The 26,734-nt window shown below is 45.9% G+C and overlaps 1 long non-coding RNA gene across 1 annotated transcript; it reads right to left on the bottom strand.

The window, feature by feature from the left end:
• Nucleotides 1-3,706: 3,706 nt before the first annotated feature.
• Nucleotides 3,707-26,505, bottom strand: LOC120872801. Its single transcript, XR_005723340.1, has 3 exons — nt 26,494-26,505; nt 22,015-22,018; nt 3,707-3,787 (listed from the first exon to the last, which is right to left on the bottom strand). It is a non-coding gene; the product is annotated as an uncharacterized LOC120872801 (long non-coding RNA).
• Nucleotides 26,506-26,734: the final 229 nt, after the last annotated feature.

Raw genomic sequence — 26,734 nt, 5'->3', positions numbered from 1 at the left:
CATTCATGAACAGTCGTGTCCAACTCTGTGAGCCCGTGGACTGTAGCCCACCGGTCTTCCCTGTCCATGGGATTTTCCAGGCATAATTATTGGAGTGGGTTACAGTTCCTTCTCCAAGGAATCTTCCTGACCCAGGGATCAAATCCACTTCTCCTGAGTCTCCTGCATTGGCAGGTGGATTCTTTACCACTGAGCCACCTGAGAGGCCCCTGAAGGGCCGTGTTTATGGCACGTACATAAGAGTTTACAATGTATATCCACCACCAGCCCCAACCAGGGCTAAAATCCATCTTCCAAATAAAAACCACAGAGGTACTTTAGCAAAAGTTCTGTTCTGTGGCTGCTCGGGCTGCCGAGAAAGGTCTGCTGAGAATAAGGCAGGCTGAAATGAGAGTCAGAACACGTGAGTGTAAGGCGTGGAAAGAGAGCATCCTGGAACCATCATCGGCTGGGGCAGAGCTGAGTGGTTAAGGGCATGGCCAATCCTGGTGGTGAACTGTGGTTCCATCACTTGTTAGCTGTGTGACCTTGGACAAGTCACCCAGGTTCTCCAAGCACCAGTTTATTCATGACAGTACCTGGCCTCATAAAGCAATTCTAAGCATTAAAGAACTAACGTGTAGAAAATGTGCAGCATGTCCCTGGGGGTTAATAGTAGCTTCATAAATGTTAGGAAGAAGAAATAGATGCTGTTGATGATGATATTGTTGATGGTGACGGTACCTTGGTGTGTGGAATGTTCTAAGTGATAATGTACGGCCACATGCCTGATTCATACTTGTCAGGTAAAAAGCAGGTTTGACCACTTAAAGCGTGCTTGGAGGTAAAGAGGCCAGGAGGAGCAGTTACAGGACACATCCCTGGGATAACTGTTTGACCTCCAGAGCTGGTCTTGGACCTCTGCCCTTGAGCCCTTCACCTTCATCTGTTTTCCTCCTGGGGCCCACTGTCTGTGCATCCCCAGACTGTGAAGTGGTTTTCACATTAGGGCTGATGAGCCATGGTTAAGAAGGAACATTTGTTGCCCAAATCATCACTCAACATTCTTGTTGGTTTGGTGTGGCTGTTGGATGGGTCTATGCCTTCCTTCCATTGTGTTTACCCAGTGTTGCCAATTCTTGGTGGAGATGGCAAACAGGACATCCCAAGTAGCCAGAATCTGAGTGCAGAGGGCAGAGTGGCCAGTTCAGCAACCAGGATTCTGTGTATCCTTCCTGGTGACTCCAAACCTTGTGTTTAACTCAGCTCATCCCTTCACGGGGGCCATATGAGTCTGTAATTGTCTCAAGAGCTGCCGTGTCTTGAGCCAGGCTCCAAGTGCAATTGCAGTGAAGCTTCCCAGCAGCCTGACAAGGAGGCGCTTTTATCTGGCAAGCCTTCTTGGCTGCAAACAACCCAAGCTGACTCGCTGTTCCAGAAGGAGGGAATTTATTAGAAGGAAACTGAGGGCTACAATGTAAGTGATGACTCTTGCTCTTCAGAAACTGGCCTTATGTTAATTGTCAGAAGGCTGGAACTCAAGGCTGTGGAAAGGGGCAGAGACCCAGTGAGCCCCTGAGAGCCAGGCGGCAGGGGAGAGCTGGTCCTGGTGACCCCTGTGCTGCTTCAATCACCATGACTTCCAGTCTTCTCCAGGTCCTAGTCCCTCAATCTGGATTTGCTGAGTTTTGCATCTGGAGCTGCCATGTGGCTGGGCCAGGGCAGAGAAAAAAAAATGCTCTTGTCTGTTAAGCATCAGTAATGCCAGGCAGACTCCATCTTTCACCAACATTATACCTCATTTGGGATCCCCCCAAAGGAGTTGGATGTTTGGGAGGCTGGATTCAAGATAGCCCACATTGGCAAACAACCCCCACAGTACATTAATGGCTTCACTGTACAGATTAATAAGCTGATGCTCATAAGGGTTGGGTAGATGACCCAACTTCACACAGACATGAAGTGGCAGAGCTGAGATATGCACTCAAAGTTCAGACACTGGCTTCCCTGGTGGCTCATTCGGTAAGGAATATGAATGCAGTGCAGGAGACCATCTGCAATGTGGGAGACGTGGATTCAATCTCTGAATCAGGAAGATCACCTGGAGAAGGAAATGGCAAGCCATTCCAGTATTCTTGCCTGGAAAATCCTGTGGACAGAGGAGCCTGGGGGGCTACAGTCCATGGGGTTGCAAGAGTCAGTCATGACTTAGTCACTAAACCACCACCACCAGACACTAAGCACTTAGCCACTAAATTAGGCTCTTCCTTTCGGTTGATACTGCATCTGTTAGGATGAGCTCAGCTGAGGGTAACATGATACTCTTCTCAGACTGATCTAACAATAAGGAAATTTATTAGCCTCCAGCCCCAGCGTTGGTGAATCCAGGACCTCTGCCATGGCAGCAGGGACCTGTGCCAGCCTCGTCGTCTGGCTGCAGGATGGTAACCACCAGCATCTGGACTCCTGGCTTCCTTGTTCATGTCTCACTGGGGAAAGTGACTTTCCGATTCTCTCTCCTTAAAGTGCATGAAAGAATATCCTTGGAAGCCTCTAGCAAATCTCCCCCTCAGTCTCAATGACAAGCACTGGGGCATGTGACCATGACAGAAACACAGGCTGGGTATGATTAACTCCAAATCTGTCTCTAGAGCTGGTGTCAAACCCTCAACTGCATGGTCTTTCCAAGATGAGACTGGAGATTCAGACATTGGGGAGTTGACCGTGGTCCACTATGGACATGATAATGCATTTAAATATCCATAACTGTGTAAGTTTGATAATGCATTTAAATATCCATAACTGTGTAAGTTTAACACACCCAGGCTGGTCAATATATTCACCATACTGATTGGAATCCTAACTCTATAATAAGTTGCTAAAATCCCCCTGCAAAGCAGGAGACATTGGTTTGATAACTGGTTTGGGAAGATGGACAAGGAAATATCAGTTTCTTTTCTAGAGAAAGGTCCTCAGTCTTTAATTCAGGAGCTTTCAAGCTTTTGTGAACGTGATCCACTCTTAAAACATACATTTTATGTCCCAATTCTGGTACACATGTGGAGCTTCTCTTCCTCTCTGGTCCTTTTTCTTTTCAACCATAAAGGTGTACTCCTCTCCTTTCTCTTGTTTTTGGGGCATCTTGTCTTCTGTCATGACTTGAACTATCCTATTGGGTTAAATCCTACATTTCTGTTTGACTCTAATCTTAGATTCTGTGCTATATAGTCAGGGTATCTACTACCAGTTTTCTCCAAATTCCAGCAACACTCTTTGTCCAAAGTAGAACTGATAATCTTGTATATTCTCTATAATGACCCTTGAACAACACAGTTTTGAACTTCTGGGGTCCTCTTATATGCCTATTTTTAAGACAAAATCTACAGTACTACATGATCTGTGGTTGTGGAATCGTGGATGCTGACTGTAAAGTTATCCCCATCCTTCTCAACTCTGGAGGAGTGGAGCCCCTAACTCCCATCCCCACCCCCATTGTTTAAGAGTCAACTGTACTTGCCTCCCTCTCTGACTTCCTTATTCCTTTAAAAGGCACTTCATCTGCTCAGCCACTTGAGCTAGAAACTGCAGCTTTATCTCTGGTTCTGCCCTCTCCCTTTCCCTGCATATCTAGTCAGTAAGTTCAGAATAGTCTGTCTTAAAATCTCTTGAAATGTTTTCTCCATTCCCATTCATGCTTCTGTATTATTGCTGCATTCTCCCACCTGGCCTTCTTTTTTCTAACCATTTTTGTGGCTCCTTAATTTTATCTTTCCAAAGCATTGGTTTTATGTCTTACTACTACTTGTTTCTGGAGAAGGAAATGGTAACCCACTCCAGCATTCTTGCCTGGAGAATTCCACGGACAGAAAAGCCTGGTGAGCTACAGTCCACGGGGTCACAAAGAGTTGGACATGACGGAGTGACTAACACTTTCTAAAGAACATAAACACGTATATTCCTGAAATAAAGTTTCAAAAAACAAAGCTTGTCCTTAATGAATGCGATACAGACTTAAAAGAATGGTTCCTGAAGTGTGGTTCTGAATCATCAGCAGCAGCAATGTTAGAGAACCTGTTAGAGATGCAAATTCTCAGGCCCCACCTCCAGACAGGTGGTTTCAGAAGGTCTGGTTGCTTTACCAAGCCTTCCAAGTGACTCTGAAACATGCTAAAGTTTGAGAATGACTGCATAAAAATATTATACTACTCTAACCTGTTTCTTTTTTTTTTTTTTTTAAGTGTTGTTTGTAAGCCACACATTTACAGGTAACTTAAAATTATCTTTAGAAAACCTTTGAGCCCCCTGGGGCTCCTTCTGCCCTCCCTTTCCAAACTCATCTTTACCACGTGCTCTTCAAAAACCTTGCTCTGGTTTTTGGGATGGTTTTCCTTCAGGCACACTTCTTCTTTTTAAGAATAATTTTGTTTATTTATTTTTGGCTGGCTGGGTTTTTCTCTAGTTGTGGTCAGTGGGGTCTGCTCTCTAGTTGCTGTTCACAGGCTTCTCACTGTGGTGGCTTCTCCCTGGTAGCTCAGCTGGTAAAGAATCCACCCGGGATGTAGAGACCCTGGTTGGGAAGATCTCCTGGAGAAGGGATAGGTTACCCACTCCAGGAGTTTGGGGCTTCCCTGGTGGCTCAGGTGGTAAAGAATCCACCTGCAATGCAGAAGACCTGGGTTCAGTCCCTGGGTTGGGAAGATGCTCTGGAGGAGGAAATGGCAACCAATCCAGTATTCTTGCCTGGAGAATCCCATGGACGGAGGAGCCTGTGGGCTGCAATCCATAGGGTCCCAAATGACTGAATGACTGACCGACCGAGCATGGGCAAGTTAGGGCCCTTGCATTCAAGGCAGAGTTCACACACAGCCTGGCTGGCTGTTTGACCTCAGGCAAGTCTATTCAGGCCTTTAGGCTCAGAACCATGGGGGTGATATTAAGAAAACCCCCTTAAGTTCCTTTATAGAGTTGTCAAAGATCAACTAAGATAGAACTCATGAACATGTCACCTAAGAGGATTTGCATCCTTAACACCTAAGGTATTGACCCACAAGCCACATTTGTAAGATGAAGCACAGTCCTCCAAGGAAGCTGCTAGAGTGTGGACTAGAAGTCCGTACAGGGAGCGAGCAAACAAGAAAATAGCTACTTGGCTTCTAAAAGGAATCCTGAGGCCCAGGGGCTAAAGGAGGGCTTTGGTGATTTGCATAATGATTTGCATATCCTTTGCCAATCATTCCAGGCAGGTGGCTGATCCCTCCTCCAACCATCCTCAGCCTCTACACCTTCAGGCCCCGCCCCCTCCCCTGGCTGGAGCCCAGCGTGGACCAGTGGTGGGTTGGGCTCCCCTGGAGGGGCTTCCCCTGCCTTCCCCACCCCCAACCTCCCAGAAGCCAAGTGGGGATGGGGGTGAACGCAGGTCTGTGGAGAGTTCAGTGCCACGCTGCCTGATGGATGGCAGGCCTTAAGCGTGACTGAGCTTCCACAGTTGAAAACCATTAAAGGTTATTCTCCTTTTAATTCTTTGTGGTCGTTCTCACTCCTTCCTTAGAGAAACCTCTGATTTTCACTTGCGAGACGCTTGGCTGCGCTTGTCACACCCTAAAAGGTGATTTCAGTTCTCCGATGCCAAAGAACCTTTTCTGCTAATCAAAACACAGCTGCAGAAGCCCGTGTGATCTGCTAATGGGCCCCCCAACTCCGGGGTATGTCTGTCTGTACCTGGGAAAATAGATATAATTAGGATAACAGATATCATATGTATATGCTAATACAGCAGGTAAAAATGACTAGCAATGAGACAGGGCTGGAGTTTGCCAAGTCCTGTCAGACCAGCTGTGCCCCTCACCCAGAAGCCCAGCCCAGAACCAGCTCTGGTGCCCTCTTTCCATCTGCTTGTCCCCCCTCCACTGGACCCTCTCATACAAATTATTATTCTTTTCCATACAAAAATAGATCCCTATGCTGTTGTTCAGTTATTAAGTTGTGTCTGCTCTTTGTGAATCCATGGACTGTAGCATGCCAGGCTTCCCTGTCTTCCACTATCTCCTGGAGTTTGTTCAAACTCATATCCGTTGAATCAGTGATGCTATCTAACCATCTCATGCTCTGCTGCTCCCTTCTTCTTTCGCCTTCAGTCTTTCCTAGCATCAGGGTCCTTTTCAATGAGTTGGCTCATTGCCTAGATCCTCATATGCTGTGCTGGGCTTAGTTGCTTCTGTCATGTCTGACTTTTTGCAACCTCATGGACTATAGCTTGCCAGGGTCCTCTGTCCATGGGGATTCTCCAGGCAAGAATACTAGAGTGGGTTGCCATTCTCTCCAGGGGAGGGGGATATTCCCAACAGGTATCGAACCCAGGTCTCCTGCAGGCAGATTCTTTACCAGCTGAGCCACCAGAGAAGCCCACAGATTCCCCCACCCTTTTCTGCAAAGACTCAGTAACCCCAGATCTGAGGCTGCAGGAAGCTTAGCATCTGAGAGGCAAGATTGCTGTCTGGGCTTTGTTCTGTCCCCACGTAGCAGCACCATGACCAGACCTGGCAGATTGTTACCGAGACTAAATTCCCTTTTTCAAAAGGAACCACATTAGAAAGTTTGGTGTCAGGAGTCAGAAGTCTCAGGTTTGACTTGTGTGTCTGCTTCTTTTTGGTGGTGTGAGCCTGGGTGAGCGATTTACCTCTCTGTTCCCCAGGTTCCTCCCCTTAAAATGGGAATAATAACAGTACCAACCTGAAAGGGCTTGGCAGGCTGCAAGCTCATACCTGATGTTTTTCTTTGTAATGGGTTCATAGTGGGGGGAAGAGAGTCAAGGATCAGGCTCAGGTCCTGAGAGCACTATATCCCTCTGTCTTGGAGAAACTACTTCATCTTTCTGAATCTGTTTCCTCATCTGTAAAATGGGCTATCATTGCCTGCTTTCCTGGGTTGCTAAGAGGGTCAAATAGACAGTGGATAAAAGTCATGGTGTATAAGAGTAGAGCACAGAAGCTAGTTTATATATGGAGTAACGGTGTCTGCGTCTCTTGAGGGCTCCAAGCATGATGTCATGGGTTGAAGATGGGTTGAAGAGGACCTTGCTCACATCCAAACTTTGAGTAAAAATTACTCAAAGTTGTGCAGGTAGACCACATGGGCACTGACTTTTACCAAGCAGTGCAGGCATTCAACTTGGGCATCCAGTTTCTGCCAAACCATAAGGCTCTGCATATGGACATCTGACTTTTGTGTTGGAATTTGGACCTTTTTCATTTCTGTATGCTCTGGGCCTAACAAAGTATCTAGTAGCATTGGTGATGTTCAAGAAATATTTATTGATTGCCTGAATCAGTGGGTGAATAGATGCTGAATCACATCATAAATTTATTTCTCTGCCCCCTGGGCAGAGTAGAGAGTTGCAGAATCCTGGTCCCTCTACAAATGGTGAGGACAATTATTGTATAGTACAGGTGGGCTTTGGAGTTAGAACCACATTCAAACCTTGGTTTTGCCATGTCCTAGCAATATGAACTTCAGCTTAAGAAAATTGCTGAACCTCAGTTTGCCTCATCTGTAAAATGGGGATAAAAATACTGCCTCCTTTATAAGGTTACGCAGATTGCTGAAACTTGTACCTTCCAGCGCCTGCAGATTCCCACAAGGAAGGTAGAGAAATTAAAGTGGAACGTCTTTCTTCCCCTTTACCCTTCTTCCTTAATCATTACACAGATTTCAGGGATATTTCAGATCTGGTCCATTCCCAAGCCCCAGGAAGTGATTCTGATTCTTTATCTCACTGTGGCATTGATGCTTTTTATTCTGTTGAAGGCATCAATATTCGTTCAATAATATAAGTCTTAAATAAGCATCTAAATGACATATTACAGATGATGAAAGTCATTTCCTCACAGAAGATTATCTCACACGATCAGGTTTCCATCGTTATCTGGGGCCTCTGTAGTTGGCAAATCTCTGGAGCTACTTAAATGATAACATTAGTTCTAATACCATGTAAAATGACTAGTTCCTCAGGGTAGGTTTATTTTTAATAGTGTATGTCAGCAGCAAATAGCTCAGAAGACCCCAGAGGAAAAAAATACAGCTCCTGCTGGCAGTGAAGTGATGATATAGATATATTTAATATCTATATTAAAAACCTTTTAGGTGCCATGGTGATATTGAATAGGATAGTAAGAGATATGCAGGCAAAATCCTGGGCTGTTTATAGGGCCCGATGCAGTGTACATTACAGGTACCTTTGAGGTTGTTCAAAGTCAAATCTGGGCTTCAGAAATCTTTGACAGACATAACCCTCAGTAGTAAAATACTCTGAAACACAAGCTGAGAGAGAGAGAAAAAAAGACTTCCTTTTTTCCCACTCCTTGAGTCCATTGATAAGTTTTGCTGCACTATTAAAATGTTTAATCACTTGCCTCCAGCAAGAGCAACCTTCCATCTGAAGTTGCAGTTTATTAGAGTGCCCAGAACACACTTGCTCTTCCACCCAAAATATGGCTGTGGGGATCCTTAGAGGGAAAAGAAAGCACAAGTTCCAGTGAAGCGCAGAGTCACAGAAGAACAGATTGAAAACCAGCATTATTTCAGTGTCAGGGGAGATTCTGTCAGACTTGCACCTGAGTTCCTAACCTGAAAGCACATGGTTGAGTCACGGGGCGGCAGCAGCTTAGGCCCAGCCTAAGCTGCAGCCCTGGAACCATTGCTGGGACCAGACGTGTAGCAGGGAGGGGCGAGGGGGAAGCAGGGGATGAGGCTGCATGCTGGGGGCCTCCGCCTTCCCAGGAAAGGCACTCCTTTCCGCTCAGGGTACAGTTTCAGCTACACACACCATCCTTTCCCTCTGAGTTTTGTAGGAGCGAATCTCACTCTAGCCTTTCAGACTTAACCAAAGGCAAGCTGAATTCTGCGGCAAGGCGATGCGTCTGAGGTGGTGATTGCCATCAGACTATGAACACTGTGGCTGTCTTAGGACCAGTGAGGCATAACACTGTGGACCTCGCCCTTCAAGGCAGGGGGGTGGAGGCCCTTTGGATGTTCACAAATAATTAACCCCTTCTGGTAAGCGGTCATTCCAGACTATGACTTGAAGGACACCTAAGAGGTCATGAGTCAACTGAGAATCATGACGTCACAAGTCTCTAAAAATTGATGAATAAGGATATAGAGAATTCCTGGGTCTGTGGGTATCCAAACAGCTAAAATTCATTTTAAAAATCAGATAATCATATCCCAATCTGGTTTATGAGCAATAACAGGTATTCTGGCAGGAAAGGGTACCATAGCCCGACATATCTGGGAAATATATATCGTGAAGAGTCACATGGTCTATCAATTGCTCGGATATGTCCTGAAGTGAAAACCTAGCCAACAAAATGGGTTTTGCTCTGCTCCATTAGTGTTTCCTAAAATTATTTGGCTGGGCATTCCTTTCTTCACAGAATGGCTAGCATCATCTTACTCTTATGAAACCTAGTTTCAGAATCACTGTGTGATGGGCAGAATTGTAAAAATGCTCCTCCTTTGCCAAGACTTTCTTCTTCTGGTTATTCAATCAAACCCTAATGCAGATAGTGCTATGAAGGGATTTCGCAGGTGTAATTAAAGTCCTACCTACTCTGACCTCATGGCAGGGAGATGGCCTGGGTGGGCCTGACCTCTTCAGTTGAGCCCTGAAAGACTGAAAGAGTGAGAGGGTTGAAGTTCCATCACTCCCTGGCTTTGAAGTTGAAGGGGACCACATGGGGAGGAATGTGAATGACCGGAAGAAGCTGAGAGTGAGCCCCAGCTGACGTGAGTGAGCCAGCTGAGACATGGGGACATCATACCTGCAGCTACCAGGAATGGGACTGTGCCAACAACCTGCTGCTGCTGCTGCTGCTAAGTCGCTTCAGTCGTGTCCGACTCTGTGTGACCCCATAGACGGCAGCCCACCAGGCTCCCCCGTCCCTGGGATTCTCCAGGCAAGAACACTGGAGTGGGTTGCCATTTCCTTCTCCAATGCATGAAAGTGAAAAGTCAAAGTGAAGTCGCTCAGTCGTGTCCGACTCTTCGCGACCCCACCGACTGCAGCCCACCAGGCTCCTCCATCCATGGGATTTTCCAGGCAAGAGTACTGGAGTGGGGTGCCATCACCTTCTCCGGCCAACAACCTGAGTGACACTAAAAGCAGATTCTTCCAGCCAGAGCTCCCAGACAGGAGTCCAACTTGGCTGACACTTTGATTTTGGCATAGAGAACCTAGGTGAGCCCACCCCAATTTCTGCTCCACAGAAAAGTATGATAATAAACGAGTCTTGTTTTATGTCACTGTTTGTGGAAATTCACTCGTGATTTAGTGATAAAAAACACATGCTGATTCAGAAAAATCAAGGCAGAATTAACTGTGGTCCACTCTTCCCTATCCCATTACATTTATAAGGTGTCTTGCATGCATGCTAAGTCACTTCTTCAGTAGTGTCCGACTCTTTGCGACCCCATGAACTGTAGCCCACCAGGCTCCTCTGTCCATGGAAATCTCCAGGGAAGAATTCTGGAATGAGTTGCCATGCCCTCCTCCAGGGCATCTTCCCAACCCAAGGATCGAACCTGTGTCTCTTACATCTCCCGCATTGGCAGGCATGCTCTGGTTCTTTACCACTGTCGCCACCTGGGAAACCCATAGAGTGTCTTACACATAGCAAAACATTTCCATCTAATCAGGTCCTTCCAGTGATGAGTAGGGCAGGTGCCTCTATTTTTTTACAGGCGATTGAAGAACTTGCCCAAGTCACTCAGCCTATAAATGCACACAAAATGACTTGAAGGGGGCTATTTGTGACTTAGGGTTAGGGTTTTCCTTTACTTCCTCCTTTTTTCAAATTGGAAAAATGTGAGCATTGGGAGACATTGCAGTTGGGAACTTGCAAAGGAGGATGAAAAAAAAAAAATTCAGAGAACACGTCGGACCAAGGGTTTGACTACTTTGTCTTTGATTTCGTCCCTTGTCTCTGACCAGAAAAGCATGTTAGAAAATGGACTCATGGCTTCGAGCCAGTGTGTCGGGGCAGGGTGCATGGAGGCTTCCGGAAGTGGACGGCGGGGATGCTTTATTTGGATGACTAAGGGCAAGACACACAGGCCTATAGTATTGAGGGGAACAGTGTCTGCAGGCTGACCTCCCAGATGGGTGATTTGCCGAGGTGGGGCTGTCAGCACAAACAATCTGCTTTCTCTGCCACAAGTAGCATTTCTACCTGTGCTGCCCAAAGACCCTCAAAGGACCCAGCACCACCTTCATGGATGCAAGGGGAGCCTAGGGTCCAGGAAAGTGACAAGATGCCTTCAAGATCACAAGTGCCCTGACTTGCCATTCAGGGATTCCCCTCACACACACACACACACGCACACACACACCCACCCAATACTTAGCCATCTTATCACAGCAATTCTCCATGTTGGTTAATGATCACTTCCTGATGAACCAGAGTTCCTTACTAAGCAAATGTAGTGTGTGTGTTTTGTGTCCAGCATGAGTCAGGAGTGCGCTAAGTGTTTACTTTTGTGGTGATAATAAGAGAGTCCAGTGCTGATAGAATGCAGACCCACTGCTGGATACTGTCTTGAAAGGGCCTCTAGTTCACTCACTTCATCCGAACAGCAAGCCCATGAGGTCTTGGGGAAGTCCTCAAAGTTCTTGACAAATGTTTCTGGCCAGAGGTGGGCACAGGTTTTGTAGAACCTGAAGCTAATGTGATTTCACGGTGGGCTTCCCCGATAGCTAAGCGGGTAAAGAATCCAACTGCAATGCAGGAGACGCAGGAGACGCAGGTTCGATCCCTGGGTCAAGAAGATCCGCTGGAAAAGGAAATGGCAACCTACTCTGGTATTCTAGCCTAGAAAACCCAAGGGACAGAGGAGCCTGGTGGGCTGTAGTCCAAAGGGTTAAAACAGTCCTACATGACTAAGCAGGCAAGCATCTTCAAGAAAGGGAATCCAAAGTTACCAGAGTAAAATTAGGTACAGGGTCCTGGAAGGCACCCCAGAAGAGAAGGGCTCTGAAGTATCATGGTAAGTCTGCCTCGAGTTCCCTCTTCTTCCCCAGCAAACATTAGGGCTGTCTCTTCCCACCCCCATGAAGTTAGCCAGGCCACATAGGTGACCTGCATTGGTCAATGTGATGTGAATAAATTTCACACGTGTCTCTTCTAAGAGGACGTTTTGAGAGTCAGTATGTGATTCCCCACTTTGCTCCCTGACCCTGACATTCACAATCCCTGGACAGATGATGGGGGTGTATGCTAAGGTGGACCCTCCTTTTCCCTGGGACTCCAAGTCATTATGATGGTTATTGTATCCTCTCTCGGCTCCCAGCCCTTGTCAACCTGCGGTAAATACAGAGCATAAGTGAGAAATAAGCTTTCGCTATATTCATTCCTGCAGATGTTGGGAAAAAATTTTTTCTTTTAATCACAGCATACCTAACTTAACCTAACTTATACAGGTAGAGGACTCTTGTTCCCATTTTCTGGAGGAGGAATCGAAGCACAGGAAGGTTTAGCCACTCACCCAAGGTCACAGAGCTAGTCAGAGGTGGATGGGGGTCAATGACTGTTCCGCAGTGACACCAGGGAAGGGTGGGTCCTTTCGTGCACTGATGGTATTTGTCCCATCTAGAGGCTGCTACTCAGCTCCAGCTGATGGTTGTAAAAGAGGAATGTGAGTCAATTGTTGCCAGATCTTCCGATTTTTTGTTTTTAAAGAGAGGTTGTAAATCCAGAGTTTTAATGTGAAATCCTGATTACTATACGTAGGCAGCTGATTGAAGTAGTTTTCCTTTTTTGAACATGGTGAGATCAAGACATCAGAGGGCTTGATTTTGTTCACCAGTTTGAGACCTTCCAACCCTAACGTCCAACTTCTCACTAAAAACAACAACAAACAAACAAAACAGAAAGCAACTGAAAATTCAAGCCAGTAACAGGTATGTGCTAAGTGACAAAGTCAGGATTATAAATTGGGCAGGGAAAGCCAGAGAGAAAGGGGGTGGGAACAGATGCAGTGGCCTAAGAAGCCTCCGAGGAGCTGATACGACCAGGAAGGCAGGGTTGCAAGCAGATGTTTGTGTCCAGAGAAAAGAGGTCTCATGCAGTAAGACGACTGAGCTTGGCTTTTTGTTTCTGGAAGTAAAGGAAGTTCACATATATTTTTCAAGGACTTAAAAACATAGAAAATGTTTTGTTAGGGTTATTCAAATTTTTCTAGGAAGCCACCATCCTTAGACACAAATTTACCTCCAAGGAAACATGCATCCTTCTATGTGGTGAGTACCTGGGAGCTTGACTCTCAACGTGAGCCTGTGAGATGGAGCAGGATGTGGCCAGGGGTCACTGAGCCGAAGAGAGAAGAGACTTCCTGGAAACAGAAGATCCGCTCGGACCCAGTGGTCCTTCGTAAATCCCTGATGAGCCCAAGGTATTTCCATCTGCCTTGTTTTTTCTTCCGCCGTTTGTCTGTGAGGCTCAGCACGTTCCTGGTGAATGAGAACAATGAGCAGTCAAGAAGCTCATGTCCACCAGACTCTTAACACGAAGGCTCTGACAAGGAAAGTCAAGGTCAGCAGAGAATAGTGTGCGTTCAGAACATCTGACCTCATGCATTAACCTGCAGGTTCCCAAAGCACAAAGGGGAACATGAAAGGCGTTAAGAATAAATGGACCCCTGGTGGAAATAGAATCTCAGAGGCCAAGATTTGGAAAACCGAGTCCCACAGTGAAACAAGTCCCTTTGCATGACTTCTCAGAACTTTAATAAGCCTGACCACCATGTGCCTCTGACAGCACCACATGGCACCCTGCTTGGCTGGGGGACCCCTTTTCTTCACCCTGAATCTCTTGGGAAACAATGTGACAAGAAGGCTCTTGGAGACATGCTGGCTAGTTTTTCCTTGGTGGCTTTTTCTCCTCACCTGTCAATATCCTAGCCTCTTTCTTTCCTGGTTTCTTTTAGAATGGCAATTTTCTCTTTTCCTGGTGGTGGCTCAGACAGTAAAGAATCCACCTGCAATGCAGGAGACCTGGGTTTGATCCCTGGGTGGGGAAGATCCCCTGGAGAAGGGAATGGCAACCCACTCCAGTATTCTTGCCTGGAGAATCCCATGGACAGAGGAGCCTGAAGGGGAGGGACTACAGTCCCTGGGGTTGCAAAGAGTCAGACACCACTGAGTGACTAATACTTTTTCTCTTTTCAGGAAATGGGTCATTTCTACTTATCCTACTTATCCCTTAGTTTCAACAAGTAGATGGTGCAGTGGAGACGGGAGGGGCTGGGGGGGGGGTGGGCAGCAGGTCCTTGCTTATCAGTCACTGTCACTTTGTGTTCTGGGGACTACCCCTGTTCTCCAAGGACTGCCTTTCACAGTTGGAATTTCCAGCCCTCGGGAGACAGAGAAGGCAAAGGGACAAAGCACTTGGGAGGTAACAGCCTTCTAAAGGAAACACTGCCTCTGCTTGGGGACACGTACTGAGGAAGGAGGAAAAGGGAGAGGAGGAGAAAGGAACCCCTGAGTGGCTGACCCACAGGGGCCCCTTTTATGGCCTTCCTGTTTATGGCTGAGAAGTAAACAGCCTGGGAGCCAGGTCGTCTCCGACGGCAGCTGGGGCACCGCTCAAGCTGGCTGGGGACCCTTTCTTTCTGGGTGGCAATGGGCGGGACATCTGCCAGTCACGCGAGTCTCAGAGGACTTGTTTTTTTTTTTTTTTAAACCAGCATCTTGGGGCATTTTCCCTTCAGCTCACACCATCTGCTTTACCCTCCTCGTTGGTCCTGCAGCTTTCGGTGGTGGAGGGGGGCAGGGGGCACAGCTGGCAATCTGTGTGTGCAGGCAAGGGGTGAGGATCCCAGCTGTGACACTTAGCAGCTGTGTGACCTCAGGCAAGCCCTGCACCTCTCTGAGCCTCTTCCATAACTGGGTAGGAGGATGTGGAGACTGCCTGTGAACAGCCCCGACAACTTGCCTGGCATGTGGTAAGTGTCAATACACGTTTACTGCTCCCCTGATGATCTCAACTGCCCTTCTGACTAAGCCCCCAGGGTCTTAGCCGACGGGAGGGGGTGTGGGGCTGAGTGGGGGAGGAGGGGTCAGGCCCACCTCTGAGAGGTTCCCTGGCCTCGGTCCAGACATCCGCTCTCTCTCTGGATGGGAACCTGCGGTACTTTGCCTCCTGAGAAATGCGGGCTGTGATGGACGACGAGATGGTGCCCCAATTAAGATGAAGAACACGGAGCCGGGGGCAGCAGACACCAGGAGAATCAATAAACTATAATTATCAAGAACGGTGTCCGTGAGAGGTGTGGAGTCCTGTGGACAGAGAGAGACAGAGGAGGGGGCGGGAGCGAGACACACACGCATCCTGAGAGATGCGGAAGACGCATGCGCCCAAGGAAGCGAAAGCGAGAAGGGAGAAGCAGAATGGGTGTGATGTACACAGGCCCTCCCCACCTGCGCCCGCCACCCCATCCTTGCTGATGGGCCTGGCAGAAGGCGCAAGAGCGGGTCTCCCACCTATTTATATAGCCCTCAGCTTTTTAAATTCTCCAAGTCCTCAGCCATATCAGTTTTTTGCATTACAAAAAGAATATCAGAGCCTCAATATAAGCATGGATTACACTGATAACATCGAATCCATTCATTTGATTAGGCTGAGATGCAAAGTCAATATAGATTGCAATATATTGCTTTAGAAACACGACTTTCACATCACCGGGGTCTTCATCGTCCCTGAGTTTACCACTGTCCTCTGGACCCACCACCGCTCATGCGGTTTTTGATCCAGCACTTCTGGCACTGATGTATGAGACTGTCACCAGGAGTTCTTGACAAGCCTCGTGTACCCCCTGGTGTCAGTGAGCTCTGCCATGTTGCCGCTTAACCTGATGTGGTGTGAAGCCCTACTGAAAGCTACCTACCTTTTCTGATCCCCAACACTTGAGGTCTCACCACTCCCCCCAGAAAGGATTATTGAATCTGTGTTCATTTTCTTGGCCCCATTTGATCTGGGAATCTAGTGACCTTTATTTATCAGCACACAACTGGCCTGAATTGAAGTCATTTGGGGTTGGTGTGTCTTCTGAATTTATTAGAGAGGGTCTCATAGGAGGCATGCTTTTGTGACACTCAGATTGGCAGGGTCCCTCTCCATGTCCTTTTTTAAGGTTAGTATGTTTTTTTTAAAAAAAAAAAAAAAAACAAACACGTGCAAACACCGGCCTAAGCATTTTACAAGCATTATCTCAGTCAGCCCTTAATCTCAACAGCACCAATGGCAACTATTTCTTCCCTCATTTGTGGGAGCTATTTCTTCCCTCCCTGTCACAGAGCTCACAGGTGGCCGAGCTTAGTGGATGCCCAGGCAGCCCGGAAGCCAGGGCCATCACCATGTTTCCCAGAGAGGAAACTGAGCCTGAACAGATTAACACCCAGGGCCTCACAGCTCACCAGAGTTAAGTGACCAGGCGGGGTTAGATCAGGTCCCCCACCTCCCAGAGAAGCCGAAGTGAAAATGAAGGCACACAATAAAGCCCAGCCTGTACTGGGAGTCTCCAGGATGGTCCTACACTTCCCCGCATCTCCTTCCTATCTCTCACCACCTTGAAGTGTGCACACAGCCTTTCCAGCTCTAGGGGACACACAGCCACCCAGGATCCCGGGCAGCAGGGACCCAGGGCTCTTCTGAATTCTGTCTTTTCATTCTAGATTGGGGGCAGGGGTTGGGGCACCATCCAGAAAGCTCCCTCTGGCTTGGAGGCAGAAAGAAGAAACCTGTGTGTGTCCACTAGGATGAGGGACCCTCGGTGAGAAGACTGTTCCTGGGTTTGGGGTGGCCATTAGGCACAGTGGAAATGGCAACCCACTCCAGTACTCTTGCCTGGAGAATCCCATGGACGGAGGATCCTGGTGGGCTACAGTCCATGGGGTTGCAAAGAGGCGGACGCGACTGAGCAACTTCACTTCACTTTGCTTAGGCACAGGCACCCACACCTCTCACCTGGTGCAGGCGAGTGATAGACACCTGCACAGCCGCCCTTTTGGGCTTCTCTCATCACCCAGCTCTCTAATCGCCCAGTGCAGCTCTCCACCTTTGGGAAAGGAGAATGATTTCTACTTTGTTTCTCTCTCTCTCTTTTTTTTTTTAATTTCGAATTGACCTGGGGCAAAGTGCTGCAGGGAGTTTCCCTTTATTCCTATCTTTTCTTTTTTGCTTTGTGTCAGTTTCAACTGTATACAACTGTTGGAGAGTTTAATTTGGATACAATGAAGGCAGATACCAGAAACATAAATTACTTTCAAGACTCTGAGCTTTGAGAATTGGTTAGGATTCTTTCCCCTTTCAAAACTCAGTGAAACTTTTCTACTCAGTAACTTATTCTCTTACCTTGATAAGATATCATAGAGAAAGGATGGCTTAAAAAAAAGAAGTGCTGTGTGTCTGTGTGTTTTCTACTTTAATGAAATGAAAAGCAGAAACATAGGATGATAGTCTGTTAAGAAACGGCTACCTAATTTATCCCTCCCCCAAAACCCCTTTCCATTTTGGTAACCATAAGTTTGTTTTCTATGACTGTGACTCTCTGTTTTCTAAATATGTTCATTTGTATTATTTTTTGTTCCACATATAAGTGATATCATATGATATTTATCTTTGTCTGGCTTACTTTATTTAGTATGATTATCTTGAATTAGAAAGTTGGACTGACATATGCACACTACAACGTATAAAATAGATAAGCAACAAGGGAACTATATTCAATATTTTGTAATAACTTATAAGGGATAAAAATCTGAAAAGGAATACACACACACATATATATATATATACATAAATCACTGCTCTGCATATCTGAAACTAACACAATATTGTAAATCAACTATACTTCAATTTAAAAAATATTAAATTCACCAGAGGAAAAAGAAAGAAACAGGCTTTCTGCTCAGCAAACATTATCCTATGGGTTGCTTACAAGTAGGGTTCCTTACAACCAGGGCTGGCTTCTCTAGTTTCATCAACTTCAAACCCAAATCATGCTGACTCTTAAAGGACACTCAGAACTACAAATGGGAGACTTCACAAAAGGCTTAAAACACGTAAAGGCTGTGGAGCAGATTCTCTTTAGACTCAAGTTGCATGAGGTAGAGGAACATTTTCCGCAAACTTGGCCCATGGGTTTCTGTTTTATTGGGGGAGAAGGAGGCATCTGTGTCACCCTAAGCCGAGGAGTCATTTTCATTAGATGTTTTTGCACTTGCTTTAGATCCGTGGAAAGGTTGGGAAGCTCTAGGAGCAGCAAGATGTTGGGAACAAATAATGTAAGAAATTACTCTCTGTCTTTTTTCCGACCTAGATTTTGTCTTTCCTTCCTCTGTAGCTCCCCGCACCCCCCAGGTTCCCCTTCCTCCCCCTGCTCTCCACCCCATTCCTGCTGCCCCCTTGACCAAGGCCAGATGCTGGCTGGCTTGGACTCCCACAAGTGGTTTGATGGAGGGAGCTCCGGGAGGCATGGAAGACTGGGGGAGCAGAGCAGTTTGCATTAGCAGAATTGGGGGCTGAACTGCAGCCAGAGGCCACCAGGCCAAGGGGATGATTTTGCTTGGAGGTACCAGCTACTTCTTTCTTTTTCTGATACTGAATTCAACATCCCAACTCCAGCAGACCCTCCCACTCAGGACACCTTATGAAACAATTATGTAAACTAGGCTGACTGCAGCTGTGAGTTTTTAAGTATTTAGAGACCTTGCTTTCCTTAAAAAAAAAAAAAAAAGAATTTGATATCAGCCTTTTGTGGAGGCAGGCAGGAAAGACCCATTAAGAAGGATATTGTAACTCCTGCCAAAAGTTGTCTCCCACTGTGTGGTTTTCTTATTGGATTGCTTATTTTCTCTTTCTTACTACACTTGACCCTCTTTCCCACGCTTAAATGTGTATCTTAGAAGGACTTTGCTTTCTACTTTGCTCTTCCTTCTTCCACCTCAAGATTTTGAATCTCTGCTCAAGGGCTCAGAAATCTATACCCCACGAGGACGTGTCATATATTCTCTTTGGGGGATCCTGGTCTCTTCTGTGGTTTCCTCTAAAGCCCGCCACTGTAGCCTGTCCCTCCACCCCATGCCCTTGAAGTTTATATCCGGGTGGCTCTGACACAAGATAAAGATTCCGAGGTCTTGGCAACTTCCTCAAATGTCTCCATCCCCACACACCCCAGGGTTTCTTACTGTTGTCTCTATTAGCATGGACCAAATGTCCTGCTTTGCGGGCTGATTTACGGTTGCATTAGGGAAAACTCCGCAGAGGGTGTAAAATACACTGTCCCATGCCCGGGCCAGAGCTTCCGTGTTATCGGTGATTGCAAGTGCGTTTTATAACCCCAGTGCCAAATCGAAATCAAGGTGATTTGCGCATCAATCTCCTGGATAAAATCAGGGCATGCTCTATTGTGGTTTGACCTTCCTGGTGCCTTTGGCTGGTCCGCCTTGTCTAAGTCCCTTGGACAATTACCCAGGGACGGTCGGAAAATGCAGAAATAATGGCCAGGGCTGGGATTACCAGCTGTATCAAAAGGCTTAACTGCTCACCCCAGAGACTCCTGAGCGCTAGAGGAAAAAACCCTAACGGGAGGTTTGCATCATCTTTAAGGGATTGCAAGCTGCAGGTGGGGAGGGGGAGAGCCTTGGGACTGTCTCCCTGTCCATTTATCAGTACCCCTGAACCCCACAGCAATGGAGAAAGCAAAACTTTGAAATTTATGAAAAGCCAGCAGATAACTGGGCCTCAGAAAGCCAGTGCAGTCCCTTATTTATAATCCCAAGATCTCCAAATGTAGGCCAGAGAAGTAATTGTTTCAAAAGTAAGTGGAAGATCCGAGATAGGACTGAAATCAGTAGTATCCATCTTGCCACCACCCAAGGTGGGTTCTTTTTGATGATTTTTCATAGAAAAATCATGCTCATTTATCATAGAAAACAAGCAAAAGCTTCCTGAAAAATCTGACCATCTATTTTCAGTAAAGTTCAAACTTAATCCAAAATGTTGAAGAATGTGTTCACAAGAGTAGGATTGAAGATCTTTTGAACAAAGATGTGGGAAATTGTAGATTTTTAGAACCTGAAGGCTCTGTAGTGATGGTCAGAGGGTATATTTAGGATAAATATTTTTAAGTCAGGGTTTTACGCCTATAATCTAAGTTTCTCAACTTATATTTAGCCCAAACTTCTTTTTAAAGTAATTCCATCTCTTCTGATTCTGCACCCTTTCATAGACCCAGGAGGAAGTTTAGTTGACTGTTCAAATGGTAAAGCCTATTTTGCAAATCCCTTTAAGATATGCTAATGTATATGGGCTGATTATTAAGATAAATACCTTCTGCTGGAAACTGAAGTTAATTATAATATATGTAATTAGTCACTGGTCAGCCTAGAAGTTATAATTTATTGTCCCCTAATTTGCATTTATTATCAAAGATATTTAATTTAAAGGAATTAAAAAAATAGCCTGATTCGAGTGGTTATGGAGATGGTGGGCATTTAGTAAACTTCAAAACTCTTTTTTTTCTCTCCCCAAACTTTTCTAAACCTATTATATACAATTTCAGGAAATAACACACCAACATTAGGAGATGGCTTGTGCTGCTTGATTAAAAAAAATCAGAAAGGCATTTTTGTAAGAAAGGATGCAGTATTCTCTTCCTGATCCTGATTTTTGGAACACTAGGTAAGCTTGTGTGATAAGAGGGTCCAAGTTCAAGTAGAATTAGGGAGCTTGTGTGATGAGGATGACTTTTGTGTCCGTGTTGATTGGCAGGGGGTGATAAAGGAAAATATTAGATGCTTTTCCTTCCAGATTGTAATTTCTTCTAGATAATGTAAAAAAGACCAGCAGTTGGCCACAGCTACAGCTTTTGTATAAAAAGAGAATATCATGCCATTTCATAAAATATGTTTCCATAAAGCTCCACTGACCTTTCAAACATATTATTTCTGAGATCATTTGTCTGATTCCTGCTCTATTGAGACTCTGAGCTCCCTTGCCACACAGGAGTGACTTTCTGGTGCTCCTTTCCCTCTAAATTAAAGTTTATGTTGAAGCGGGGCTCCTTGGTACAGGGAGAAAAGGCAGCCTTCATCTCTGTCTCCTCCTAGGAGCCCTCTCTTTTTAATCAAGGAGGCTGCTGATTGACTTGGCAGTGAGTTGGTCTGAGATGTGTCCATGGCAGAAGCAACACCACTGAGATATCAGATTTTTCCCTCTTGAGAGGAAGGCACTGTCCATCTAGGGTGACGTACCTGAGAACATACCTTTTGAGTTTGTGCGTCTTCCGATCCAGAACATCCTTGAGCCGTGTGGACATTGTTTTTGAACTCTCTGAATGCTGACATTTCTTAGAGGTCGGAAATGGGGCTATTTGATTTCATGACTTTTTATAAATCGAAGGATTGTTGATTCACAATATTGTGTTACTTTCTGCTGTTCAGTGAGTGATTCAATTATACATATATAGGGCTTCCCAAGTGGCTCAGTGGTAAAGAATCGACCTGCCACTGCAAGAGAAACAGGAGAAGCAGGTTCAATCCCTGGGTCAGAAAGATTTTCTGGAGTAGGAAATGGCAACCCTCATATAAGTGATATCATACAGTGTTTGAATTTCTTTTTGACTTACTTCACTTAGTATGGTAATCTCTGGGTCTATCCATGTTGCTGCAAGTGGCATTATTTCATTCTTTTTAGTGGTTGAGTAATATTCCACACATACCACATTTTCTTTATCCATTCATCTGCCAATGGACGTTTAGGTTGCTTCTGTGTCTTGGCTATTGTGAATAGTGCTGTTATGAATACTGGGATGCAGGTTTTTGAATTAGAGTTTTGGATCTCAAAACTTTTTAAAGAGTAAAACATGGTCAGATTGGGTGTGACACAGTCCCTTCTTGTGGATAGAAATTCTGTTCTCTTATTGAAGGAGAGGTTGGAGGTAAGGATGGTAGACATTTTCTTCTAGGTCAAGACCTCAAACTACCCTTCTGGGTTCCCAAGGGAGCAGCTTTTTGGGTGGTGGATTAAACAGTCCTGAACATCATGAAGCACAATGGGATACCTCCCAGTCATTTCTGCAAAGGGCCCCTTGGCCTCCCCTCTGCTCAGGAAGCCCTGGTGTGCAGCAATAATCAAGAATGGGATGGGTGCAATAACTGCAGAAAATGTAAAAACAGACACCAATTCAAAGTGCTCTCCTTGTATTATCCCCATGTGTGCCAAGTCGCTTCAGTCGTGTCTGACTCTTTGTGACCCCGTGGACTATAGCCTGCCAGGCTCTTCTATCCATGGGATTTTCCAGGCAAGAATACTGGAGTGGGTTGCCATTCCCTTCTCCAGGGGATCTCTCCAACCCAGGGACTGAACCCACGTCTCTTGCATTGGCAGGTGGGTTCTTAATCACTGCCACAGAGAGTACTTCAGTAACACACACCTCAGCTCTGCGTGGAGGGTGGGGGTTGATACTGAGTGCTGGTCAGACCCCCATCTCCCGGTCAGGGCACGCCCTCCCCAGCTACTGAGAGCATTGGCTGCCAATGGCTTAGGGCTGCCACCTTCCCTGGAGACTTAAACCTATTCTTCCCTGAGCAGCTCATGGCCAGTTCCCTCGGGGGCAGATAGCCCTAAGGGACAGTTTGCCATTCAGAGTCCCCACCTCCATAGACTATGCTTAGACCCAGCTCGAGACCACAGCCTTGCTCAATGCCTTTCCTTTCTCCTTCCCGCTCCTTTTCCCACCTCCCAGTACTCCCTGCACAGAGCCCATGCAGATCCCTTTCTCAGGGGGGGCTTCCAGGGAACCCTCCCTAAGTCATTCGACTTCCAGGCGGGAATGCTCTGCATGAACAGCACACTTGGCCCCCGATTTCCCCAGGTCCGCCTGCAGTCCCAGAGGGTCCGTAGTTCTCATTTCTTCCTCTTCACCTGTAGATGACAGATGTACTTCCAATACAACTGTGAGCCTTTCAAGTGCCTTCAGTGACATCCATGTATCTGGAGAGTCAGAGAACCCCATGTTTCCTTGAAGACGCTAGATTTCTTTTCTCAAGGGCTCAGTTTGAAGGTTGTAACCAGCCTCTGGGAGCAGGATAACGTGAGTTTTGTGGCCCAACAGATCAGATTGCCACTTATTTTATGTACAATAGCAGGCAAGAGGCTCAGGCCAATGCCCTTCTCACCCAGCTGGTGACGAGGGCCAGCATGGAACCCAGGAGCTCCATTCCAGAGTCCCTACTTTTAGCAACTATTGTGACTAAAGAATGCAGTGGATATTTGAAGTGCTTAGCACAGTGCCTGGCTGCTCACGAAATGATAGCAATGAATAAGATTATTCCGTTAATGAGATGATGAAGATGATGATGGCAACAAGGTTGAGAGAATAAGATTTGCACATGTAGATAACAGAAGGTAAGAGAACAATGGACATCCCATAAATTCTTCCCTGGTTCCCCTTGATGAGAGAAAAAAGCAACCAAAACCTTGGGACCCTGGAATGAGTACTGGTCTTAAAGTCAGAAGACCTTGGTGTCACATATAGACTTCAGATTGGTTGCCAACTTTGGGAGAATTCTATAAAATGGGCAGAGATGTCAGGATTAAGTGGAAAGAGAACCTGGGTACAAGGACTTAGCATGGTAGGTATCAAGCAGATGTCTGGTGGCTAGAAACAGACTGTGTCTTGGGAGAGGATATAAGGGGGACTCTGGAGAGAAGCAGTGCGGGCAGCTCTGTCACTGATTGAGCACCTCCAGGGAACAGGTCAGGGTACCTAAAGAATTACTGGGTCTCCAGTGAATATGGCTCTGTTTTCTCTTATGACAAGGACCTGCTGATTTCCTTGACTTTGTAGTGGCCCTTCCTCTGCACTTCAGGGCTCTCTGCTAGTCCCAGGTCCTATTTCCACACATTTGACCTCATCCTGAAGGTAAGCACCCCATGTAAATGCCCAGGAGGGCCAGGATTTCAGTCTATATTATTCATTGGTACACTCCCCATCACCTGAACATATATTCAACATTCAAGAAATATTGTTGAGAAAATAGACCTTATCAAGAACCGGGACTGAAGGTGGCAGGAACAAGCATTCAACTAGGAGCCAGGAAGCCTTCAAGCATGTCCTTTCTTGGCTCTGTGGCTTTGGAAGGCCCACCCAACCCCTGTGGATTTCGTTCATCTGCTACGTCAGTGACATCAGGTCTACTGAACAGGGTTGGAATAATGCCTATGGAATCTTACTGAGTCTTTGAATTTTAAGAGCTATGAAATTGACTTGAAAAGGACAATTTAAGGAAATGTAGTCTTAGAATTTACTGAAATAATATTTTCTAGAAAATATGCTGCAAATATTTTTTCTCTTAGAAATTTAAAAACACCTTTCCAAATAAACTCTTGGATTACAAAGTCAAAATAATAAATTATTCAGAAGTTAAAGGTACCATGTACCAGATGTGACCTTGGGATGTGGCCAAAGTAGTGCACAGAGAACAATTTATAGCCTTAAATGGACTTATCAAAGCATAAGATTAAAAATACATGAACATTCAACTCAAGAAACTGGAAAATAAACATATGAAAGTCGCTCAGTCGTGTCCAACTCTTTGCAACCCCATGGACTATACAGTCCATGGAATTCTCCAGGCCAGATTACTGGAGTGGGTGGTAGCCTTTCCCTTCTCAGGGAAAATAAACATCACCACCAATAACAACAAAGACACAGTAAACACACACACACACACACACACACACACACACAAAGGAAGAAAAACATTTTCAATAGAATGTTTTCACAAAAAGTCTTACAATAGTTGAATGTGTTTATAGCAGGAGAATTTCTGAAAGTGGTCATGAATTGACACATTTTCCACGAATCAATAGTTTGCAATTATATATTGCCTTTATGCAGAGTATGAAGCTTTCTACAGGATATAGCCATTCTTTAATGAGTAGTCATGCTTTATTTTATCTAGATCATCCTTAGAAAAGTGCCAGTCGAAGAAGGTGGAAGGGATTGTGGTGGATCTGACAGGTCCTAGAGGAAGCAGAAGGTTCATTTGGTCTCTTGACCAAGCAAGGAGCATGTGGAGAAGCATGTTGCTGAGTGATGCATTTTACACAAAATGGTAGCAGCATCAGTGAGGCCTTGGAAGCATGAATATAAAATGCAGGGTCCTGTGCGGAGGGGGGACCCTGAGACACTGGCTGGGGTTTCCAGGGAGGTAGATTTCCAGGTATATAGAGGGTCAACAGGCTTCCCAGGTGGCTCAGTGGTACAGAATCTGCCTGCCAACTCAGGAGATGCAGGGGATGCAGATTTGAGCCCTGGGTCAGTGAAGATCCCCTGGAAGAAGAATTCTTCAGTCTTCTTGCCTGGAGAGTCCCAAGGACAGAAGAGCCTGGTAGGCTAAAATCCATGGGATTGCAAAGAGTCAGACGTGACTGAGTTACTGAGAACATATGCATGCAGAGGGGGAACAAAGTCCATTTGATAATTAGTCTGATAACTCATAGGAGACCAGACTCTCACCTACCTAGGGACATCATATCGACAGGATGTTGGTGTCTGGAAGGCACTGGAAAATCCTCTATGGGTTTTTCTTCTGGAGCAAAGAAGGCCTCAAATTCTCAATTCTTTAAAGCAACACCCGACTCTGGGCTCCTTGCCTTTTTTTTTTTTTTTGATGTGGACCATTTTTAAAGTCTTTCTTGAATTTGTTACAATACTGCTTCTGTTTTCTGTTTTGGTTTTTTGGCCCCAAGGTATGTGGGATCTTAGCTTCCTGACCAGGGATTGAACCCACACCCTCTGCATTGGAAGGGGAAATCTTAACCGCTGGACCATCAGAGAAGTCCCTGGCTCTTGTTCTTAAAGCAACTTAAAGCATGGAGTTGAACGCCTTGCATTGATATTTCCTCTGTACTTTGGACAGTGCCTGCACCTTCTCTCCTGCCCGGAGGAAAGAGCCAGGAAATAGGAAGATTTCCAAGCCAAAGTCTGCAACTCTTCCATGGGGCCACAGGATCGTGCACATCGCTGACTGGACTCAGGACCCCTGGAGTCTCACATGACCCACAAATGCCTTGAACTAAACATACTGCAAGGATGCTGACATCTATAAACTTATGAGTCTGATCAGGTCTCCACTGACAATTAACCTCCTGAAGCCTTCTTTTGCTCTTTGTGTTTTTTATTGTAAAATGGACAAAATGATAGTGTCTACCTGTCTTAGTCCTAGTCCATTCAGGCTGCTCTAACAAAATATCACAAATAGTAAGGTGGCTTTTAAATGAGACATTTATTTCTCATAGCTCTGGAGGCTGGAAGTCCAAGACTGGGGCATCAAAATATCACAAATAGTAAGGTGGCTTTTAAATGAGACATTTATTTCTCATAGCTCTGGAGGCTGGAAGTCCAAGACTAGGGGGTCAAAATATCGCAAATAGTAAGGTGGCTTTTAAATGAGACACTTATTTCTCATAGCTCTGGAGGCTGGAAGTCCAAGATTGGGGGGTCCAATACGGTTGGATGAGGGCCCTCTTCTGGGTTGTAGATATCTCAGTATACACTTATGAGGGTAGAAAGGGACAGCGGAAGTGATTTATCAGGAGGCTCCTTATATAAGGCACTAATACCATTCATGAGGGCTGCAGCCTCGTGACTTAAGCACCACTCCAATGCCTCACCTCCTGACCATCACCTTGTGTGT

The sequence above is a fragment of the Oryx dammah genome, unplaced genomic scaffold, assembly GCF_014754425.2.
Source record: "Oryx dammah isolate SB20612 unplaced genomic scaffold, SCBI_Odam_1.1 HiC_scaffold_13, whole genome shotgun sequence".
In the NCBI taxonomy this organism is placed as follows: Eukaryota; Metazoa; Chordata; class Mammalia; order Artiodactyla; family Bovidae; genus Oryx; species Oryx dammah.
Note: the sequence above shows the minus strand (reverse complement) of the source record. Positions and strands in the feature narration are given on the sequence as shown.